General features: G+C 47.1%; 1 long non-coding RNA gene across 3 annotated transcripts; it reads left to right on the forward strand.

Annotated features, from left to right (window-relative positions):
* Positions 235-2,041, forward strand: LOC109704147. 3 transcript variants are annotated; one of them, XR_002214195.1, is made up of 4 exons: positions 235-642; positions 927-1,065; positions 1,172-1,241; positions 1,925-1,939. It is a non-coding gene; the product is annotated as an uncharacterized LOC109704147 (long non-coding RNA). The 3 variants fall into 3 exon arrangements; XR_002214194.1 differs by lacking the exon at positions 1,172-1,241 and having other exon boundaries at positions 1,925-2,041; XR_002214193.1 differs by lacking the exon at positions 1,925-1,939 and having other exon boundaries at positions 1,172-1,317.

Raw genomic sequence — 8,282 nt, forward strand, 5'->3', positions numbered from 1 at the left:
TTGCTATCAAATTTTTAACCCTTGGATGAAAAATTGTAGGGTCAGGATGATATTAGTCGGTTAGAGTTGAGTGGTCCCCCTAGGGTCGATTGGTCCCCACTGGGTTATAGTATTTAATCCAATGGTTAGAAATAATGAAAAGAGTTGATCCAAAGGCTAAAAAACTGGTAGCAACAATGGGATTTTGCTACTAATAATAGCCCAGTCCAACTATATATATATATATATATATAGTGATTATTTAGTTTGAAGGCTCTTGAGTTTCTGCTACTATTTCTTGATCCAAATGAAGTAAGTAGGATGATATTGTTGCGATCTGTATAATTTATTTTGCGAAATTAGAGTTAATCCTACTCGCTATGTTGTCCTGTTCAAAGCTTCAAATCGAATTCTCAGCTACGTGGTTCTTCTTTTTTTTTTTTTCTTTTAATTCTCACTAATTTTTCGATGTCCTCCGGAGATCCGATTGATCATTTAGGGCCACGAAATGTTCTTCATCTCCCTCGCCCTCTCTTCGATCTGTTGCTACGATCAAATTTCGAAGATCTGAGCGATTTCGAAGTGATTGAGCCGATCGAGTTAAACTGCGATTTTCCTATTTGATCATGTGGATTTGATCGCACTGCTCCAAAGCTTCCTTAGGTGCGTCGATCATTATATTCTTCAATAATTATGTTTGGATTCATCCCAAGTATTTGTATCTATCTTTTTCGCTATTTGCCTCTGTTGGAAAATTTCATATAATTTTTTGATCTCCTCTTCTTATTTGATCTATATATAGTGTTAGATTGGATATTGTACTTGTAGAGTGTAAATTTTTATTCTATATCTTAATTTTTGCTTGGTTGTGTTGTAGCTGGATTTGTTATTTTCAGCTAGGTATTTAGATTTTTCTGATTGTATCCCAGTTAACATCTCTGTCACAGGTGGTCCTCTTCACAAATCCAAGCTCAATCCCAAACTGCGGCACATCGCTCCTCTTCCTCTGCTGCTTCTTGTGCTTGTTTTCGGCAAAATTAAGCTCCAATTCGGACGACGGATCAAGAGAAATCACCATCGATACTGGTATAATCCCTTACCAGTGTTTTTTAATTGAAGCACCATCCACTATCTTTTTGCAATTCCAGCTAGGCCATGGGAAATAATTTCAGATCTGTGATTATTTGCTTAGAGACCTTGCGAAGATAAGCTTGTTCAGAATGTATATGTTAGCACAACAAAATGTCAACACTCCTTGATAGGTATTTATTAACTTCTTTATTCAGAAGCAGGAACTTACACTGGGCCTCTTTATTCAAACAGAGAGAAAAAAAAAAAGGATTCTTATCAACATGTTTTTGAATAGGTTAGACTGCAAATGTTTATGTAGGGCATTAAAGCATGTCAATGAGCTTCTTTTTGACAAAGGAGAAGAAACAGGAGACTCTTTAGTAGATTTCTATGACATGATTATAACGTGAAGGGTTTATGCTAGTCAGAACTGGTGGAGTGAGGTATGCCTGTCTCTAGACTTTAACCAAGGTATCTTTAGATAGTGATTATATTACCTGGTGAGATTAAAACCCCGAATATTAATAAAAGAAGGTAAGTATCTTGGAGACTGTTTGTGATGTCCAAACATAGTAACGATAGTTAGTGAATACTGAAAACAATAGTAATTTTTTGTCATGTTTGTTCTCTTGTGCTCTTTCTTGCATTCCTTCGAGGAAGCAAAAGCTTCTTCGTAAGATTCTATTCTTCATTAGTGAGGTCCTTGCTAATTGTTGTTAATCTCCTTTGTGACAGTCACAAGTCAGTTGAATGATATCTTATGCTTCCTGTCAATATAATAATATTGTAACACTCATATACAATCTCGATTTTCAGAAAAATATAGGAATCTCCGGTTTATGAATAATATACAGTTGAATTGTTTGCTACGTAGCTTGATGAAGATTGGCTGCAGCTTTGGATTTGATCTGAATGTTTGAAGAGAATTGTAATTGTTTACTGTAAGGACTGAGACTTTTGCAGTGTAGCTAAACTCTCAGTTGACGATGTTTTTGTGTGTAATTTAATTACAAAAGCACTCGTCAAATTTCGGGAGAAAACGAGTTAAAACGAAAATTCTACGCGATTTCCAAGTTTCACTTAAAGTAAATAGTAACTCGATTTTCCGGAGAAGCCACGGTGTGAAGTTGGATTCAGGCTCGTATCAGACTCCGTTCCTAGCGGTCCAATAGCTCGTTTCGACCGGTTCAGCTGTTCTGGAACTAATGGCGCTGACGGATTTTGAGTTCGACGCACGGATTTCGAGAAAATCCAAAAATACATATTCTATATGTATTTAGGTGTGTTTTCTTCTATTGGTAGAAGAGTTGGATTTTGTCGGGAATCCGTGGTCGATCGAGACGAAACGAGATCGTAGCTTTGTTGTCTCCGTCGTGCTGATCGCACTGGTACGATCCGTTCACAAATCTGACGGACGGATCTGTGGCAATTGCATGTTGTTCGAGGAGAGGTCGGTTGTGGCAAAACGGTATTTTCGCAAAAGTCGCGATATTTTATGTACCGTTTCGTGTGGGATCGCACGTTGAGGGGTGTTCGCATGTTTTACACACGCTGTGAGGGACTCAGTTGTAAATACTGAGGTTCGGTGGACTTATTTGCGATGTTGCACCTTTGTATTTAAGCTTCTTAGGGTTTGGAGCCAACTAACCCTAATCCTAGCCTTAGCCAACCCCCCCAGCCGCCTCCATCTACCTCCTCTGCACCTGCTACGCGTGCCCTGGCCGCCGCTGACCGAGCCCCGGCCGGCCAACCACCGCGGCAACCACCACTTTCCTCCATATCCCTCTCTTTCTCTCTCCCTCTCTCCTCTCGGGTTGTGTAGAGGCTCGGGCCTGCGCCACCTTCAGACCCTCCACCGGGGTCGCCCCGTGCTCCAGCGAGCATCCACGCCGACCGCCGCCGTCGCGCGCGCCGCCGCTGCTGCTCCTGCAGTCTGCAACAACCCAGGCCGAGCTCTGGCCGAGGTGGGTTGCATCTGCTGCCCGCGCGCCGCCACCGCCTGGGACCTCTCCCGCCGACGTCCTCGGAGCCCGGGCACCCCTTCCCGCCGGTCGCCGCCTCCCCGGTGCGCCGCCGTCGCCGCCTCGGCCAGCCGCAGCCGCCCCAGCCCCGCTCTGGCCGAGGCGAGCGTGCGACGCTCCCCCTGCGCCGCCGCCGCTTGGGTCCGCACCCGAGGCACTCTTTCGGCCCCGTGAAGCCCGCCTCCGCCGTCGCGGAGCTCCCCGGCCGCCGCCGTGGCCGCAGCAACTCGTGGAACCCGAGCCCGATCTCGTGCGGGCTCAACTTGCTCCGCCGACGCCGTCGCAGCTCCCCGCCGCCAACCGAGGTGAGCACTGTGTTACTCACCACCCCCGCACTCGACCCTGGCCCCCGCGCGCGCCGCCGTGTCGCCGGAGGCCGGCCGGAGCAAGGTTGCTCCGGCCAAGCCCGAAATAGGGCTTAGTTTAGGGCTGTTTGTTGTTCTGGGCTTTCCGAGCCTCCCCGATCTCTGCGGAAGGGAGCACGATGATCCTGGCAAGTTTCTGATCATCGTGCTCACCTTATTTTCTGTCGGCGAGACTCCGTTCCGCTGTTTTTGCGGTGTCGACCCTGTGGAGCCTTTCTTTGGCTGTTGTGCTGTGTTGTGCGTATTTTTTCGGCGATCCGAGGCTGTTCTGATGCCTCCGGAGGTGAGCACGGTGACCGCTGGTCAGTTCTGATCATGGTGCTCACCTTATTATGGATCAGAAGTGTCCGGTTTGTTCTGTTCGGCGTGTTTTTTCGTGGCTGCGCGCTATTCGCTGAACTTTCGGGTTGCTCCCGCGCTTTCCACAGCGAGTCGCTGTGCTCCGGATCGTGAGCACGGCCTCCGGTACGTCGAGACCTGTTGGTACGTGTCTCTGCGGACTTCAGAAGTCCTCGGTTTGCGTGAACGAGCCGCTTGATCGCTCAAATTACATAAAATGATGAGATTTTATGTAATTAGAGGGTCTTTTATGCATTTGTGCTTTGCGTGGCTACTGTGGGCAGTGTGTGGGAGTTTGTAATGACCGCTGGACTGATTGTCCATGGTCCGTTAGCTTTCGCGGAAATCGGTCGGTCGATTTCGGTGCGTTTTTCGGCGAAATTCGCCGAAAGAACGCGGTTTCGGTTCGGATTTCTTCCGACGTGGTTTGGTTGTCTTGTGTGTGGTCGCTGAGCCTTGTTGGCTAGTCACCATCATCATTTTGTGGGTTCGGTGATGATGGGTGAGCGACGGTGGGTTCCGGTGTCCAAATAGACACTTTCGGGAACTCGGATTCGTACAATTATCCGGCGATAATTGTGTAGTGGTGTTATCTTGTGTTTGCTGCCAAAACATCCAAATTAGAGTGTTTTGGGGCAGCAGGCGACTCGTGACCCGAGTCGGTGAGTTTCGGGACACTTAGTGGGTCCCGACGGCGTCCCGGTGTGGTTTTCGGGACTTCCGGTGAGTTACGGTAATCGGTATTGGGAAACCGATCTTCATGAAATTGTTTGTGGGGTTGTGGATACTATGATTATTAGTTGTGGGTTAGATACTAACCCGGTGGACCCTCTATAGGTCCTGTCGACATTCTTTTGCAGTCAGGAGACAGACACGACATCCTTACAGGTGGGTACTTCGATCCGACGTCGGTACAGTGGTGCACGCTTGGTGATGGTTTCTTACCCTTACTCTTCTGTTGTTACTATCACATAATATATTGAGCCTTGCATCCTTGTTTATTCGTTATACTCTACTCGTTGTTTGCATACTTAGTATCCTGAGTAAGAGTAGAGTAGTTCTATCTTCATGCGTATCTGTTGACCTAGTTGGTCGGTTGTTGCATTCAGTACCTGTTGACCTAGTTGGTTTGTTGTTGCGTTTAGTATCTGTTGACCTGGTTGGTCGGTTCTCGTACTTCGTTTCAGTGACCTGATTGGTCGGTTCTCGTACATCGTTCGATGACCCTTGAGGTCGGTATACCCTAAGGGGTGGGATTGTCGATTAGCATCGACGGATGATTATAGTTTACACAGTTCCACTATTTGGCATATTTGTGACCTAGTCAGTCAGCTTCGTGAGTCCTGTCGTTTGATGACCTATGAGGTCGGTGTACCCTGAGGGGTTGGATTGTCGGCTAGTAGCCGACGGTAATTCGGGATTCTATTGATATACTCTGGTGACCTATTCGTCAGTTCGTCGTGCATATATGTTAGTTGACTTTAGTAGTCAGTGCTTGTATACCTTGGTAGGATGTTGAGTTGTTCCCTCTTAGTTGACCTGAGTAGTCGTTTCTTGTGCTTCTATATAGTTTGATGACCTATTGGTCGGTTTGCCCCGAGGGGCGGTGATTGTCGGCTGGTTGCCGACATTTGGCTATTGATCATATCCGCATTGATCGCCACAGCTCGAGTGCATTTCACGTACACCAGCGGGTTGATCCCCCGCAGGAGGGTGTTCTTTTCCGGAAAAGTGGTCGTACATCCGACCCGTGAGCCCAGCGGTGTTCTCTTTGTGCTAGGGTTACATGCCAGGTGCGAGCAGGTAGTGGCTTTTGCCTGAGGTCCTTAGACCGACACGACGGTTTAGATTTGGTACTTTTGGACTACTTGTTCGGTTGACGCATATAACTATAGTAGCAGTGGTCACTTGTATATCTTCAGTTCTTTCGTTACATTGTCTTACTACTATAGTCTTGTTACATGTATACATTCAGTTGTTCATTACAGTAGCGGTAGTTGTACTTTCTTTCATATATATGTCTCTTTCATTCATTGTTATTGCTACTGTATTTTCTACTGACCCGTACTGTTGTTTAGCTCTTCCTGATCCGGTGAGTACTCCTCGCCTTCATCGGCTTGCGGTACCCACTGGGAGGGGAGACATGTTTACATGTTCTCACCTCCCCCACTATTTTTCAGGTATTGCAGGCGATGAGTGTTGGGACGAGACGTGAGGTACGTTCGTAGCGGTCGATAGAGCTTCCGACCCAGGTTATCGATTTAGTTTTTATCCTTACTATTCTGTTGTTATAGCTTAGTTAGTTTATATGGTTCAGTTAGATGATCATACTTGATGTTTGAATGTTGTGAGCTGGTTGAATTTGTGGAATTTTGGATTTGGTTTATGGATCTTCAGTTTTGGAATGTTTGTATACTTTGTGGTTCTCGGATTTGTATTTATGGATTTACGCATCGTGGTTTTCTACCCCTCGAGGTAGTCGGTTTTCAAAATAGAGTTTCCGTGTCGGAAATAATTTTCAAAAAATTTTCAAATGATTTTTCATGATGAATGAATTAGAGTTCAAAAATAAAAGCTTCTGTGTGGGGAGCACTTTTAAATAGGATGGTTGTTGTATTGTGCATTGCATCATCCAGCGCCTAAGGAGTGCTTAGAGGCATGCATCATTCTAAGGATTGTTAGCTGTATAGAAATGTATATCATGAATTGGTTGCTGATTGGTAAATGTAGGTTGTGGTTGTGATCCTGTTGTATCCGTTGGTACGCCGTGCAGATACAAAGGAGACTCTGCCCGAATGGACAGAGGAACTTTGTATTTGTGGCGGGTCTGTACGTCACGTGGGCCAGGTTTTTTTTAAAAAAAAAATTTTTGGTACATCTTCCGCGACTCTGAGTTTTAAAAATGGTAATGGCTTTTAAATCGGCCCCGGGGCGTGACACTCACCTTATTTCTGTCGGGGAGACTCCGTTCTGCTGTTTTGGCGGTGTCGACCCCGTCGAGCCTGTTTGGCTGCTGTTTTGAGTTTGCGCACGCTTATCCGGCGATCCGAGGCTGTTCCGATGCCTCCGGAGGTGAGCACGGTGACCGCTGGTCAGTGCTGATCACAATGCTCACCTTCCCTTGGATCAGAAGTGTCCGGTTAGTTCTGTTCGGAGCGATCTTCCCTGACTGCGCGCTATTCGCTGAACCTTCGGGTTGCTCCCGCGCTTCCCACAGCGAGCCGCTGTGCTCCGGATCGTGAGCACGGACTCCGGTACGTCGAGACCTGTCAGTACGTGTCTCTGCGGACTTCGAAAGTCCTCGGTTTGCGTGAACGAGCCGCTTGATCGCTCAAATTACATAAAATGATGAGATTTTATGTAATTAGAGGGTCTTTTATGCATTTGTGCTTTGCGTGGCTACTGTGGGCAGTGTGTGGGAGTTTGTAATGACCGCTGGACTGATTGTCCATGGTCCGTTAGCTTTCGCGGAAATCGGTAGGTCGATTTCGGTGCGTTTTTCGGCGAAATTCGCCGAAAGAACGCGGTTTCGGTTCGGATTCTTTCCGACGGTGTTTGGTTGCTTCGTGTTTTGTCGCTGAGCCTTGTTGGCTGGTCACCATCATCATTTTGTGGGTTCGATGATGATGGGTGAGCGACGGTGGGTTCCGGTGTCGAAATAGACACTTCCGGAAACCCGGATTCGTACGATTATCCGGCGATGATCGTATGGTTGTGTTACCTCGTGTTCACTGCCAAGGCATCCAAATTGGAGTGCTTTGGGGCAGCGGGTGACTCGTGGCACGAGTCGGTGAGTTCGGGACACTTAGTGGGTCCCGACGACGTCCCGGTGTGGTTTTCGGGACTTCCGGTGAGTTACGGTAATCGGTTTTGGGAAACCGATTACGGGGATCCTGTGTGGGGGTTTGTGAGTCTCGTGCTTTGGGTTAGTGGTTTGGATTCTGACTTGCTGGATCTTCTTAGGTCCGGTAGACTCTGTGCGTACCCAGCGTTCCGACGCGACAGTGACAGGTGGGTACTTCGATCCGACGTCGGTACAGTGGTGCACGCTTGGTGATGGTTTCTTACCCTTACTCTTCTGTTGTTACTATCGCATAATATATTGAGCCTTGCACCCTTGTTTATTCGTTATACTCTACTCGTTGTTTGCATACTTAGTATCCTGAGTAGGAGTAGAGTAGTTCTATCTTCATGCGTATCTGTTGACCTAGTTGGTCGGTTGTTGCATTCAGTACCTGTTGACCTAGTTGGTCTGTTGTTGCGTTTAGTATCTGTTGACCTAGTTGGTCGGTTATTGCATTCCGTATCTGTTGACCTGGTTGGTCGGTTCTCGTACTTCGTTTCGGTGACCTGATTGGTCGGTTCTCGTACATCGTTCGATGGCCCTTGAGGTCGGTATACCCTAAGGGGTGGGATTGTCGGTTAGCACCGACGGATGATTATAGTTTACACAGTTCCACTATTTGGCATATTTGTGACCTAGTCAGTCAGCTTCGTGAGTCCGGTC

This window comes from Ananas comosus, linkage group 2 (assembly GCF_001540865.1).
Source record: "Ananas comosus cultivar F153 linkage group 2, ASM154086v1, whole genome shotgun sequence".
Classification (NCBI taxonomy): domain Eukaryota; kingdom Viridiplantae; phylum Streptophyta; class Magnoliopsida; order Poales; family Bromeliaceae; genus Ananas; species Ananas comosus.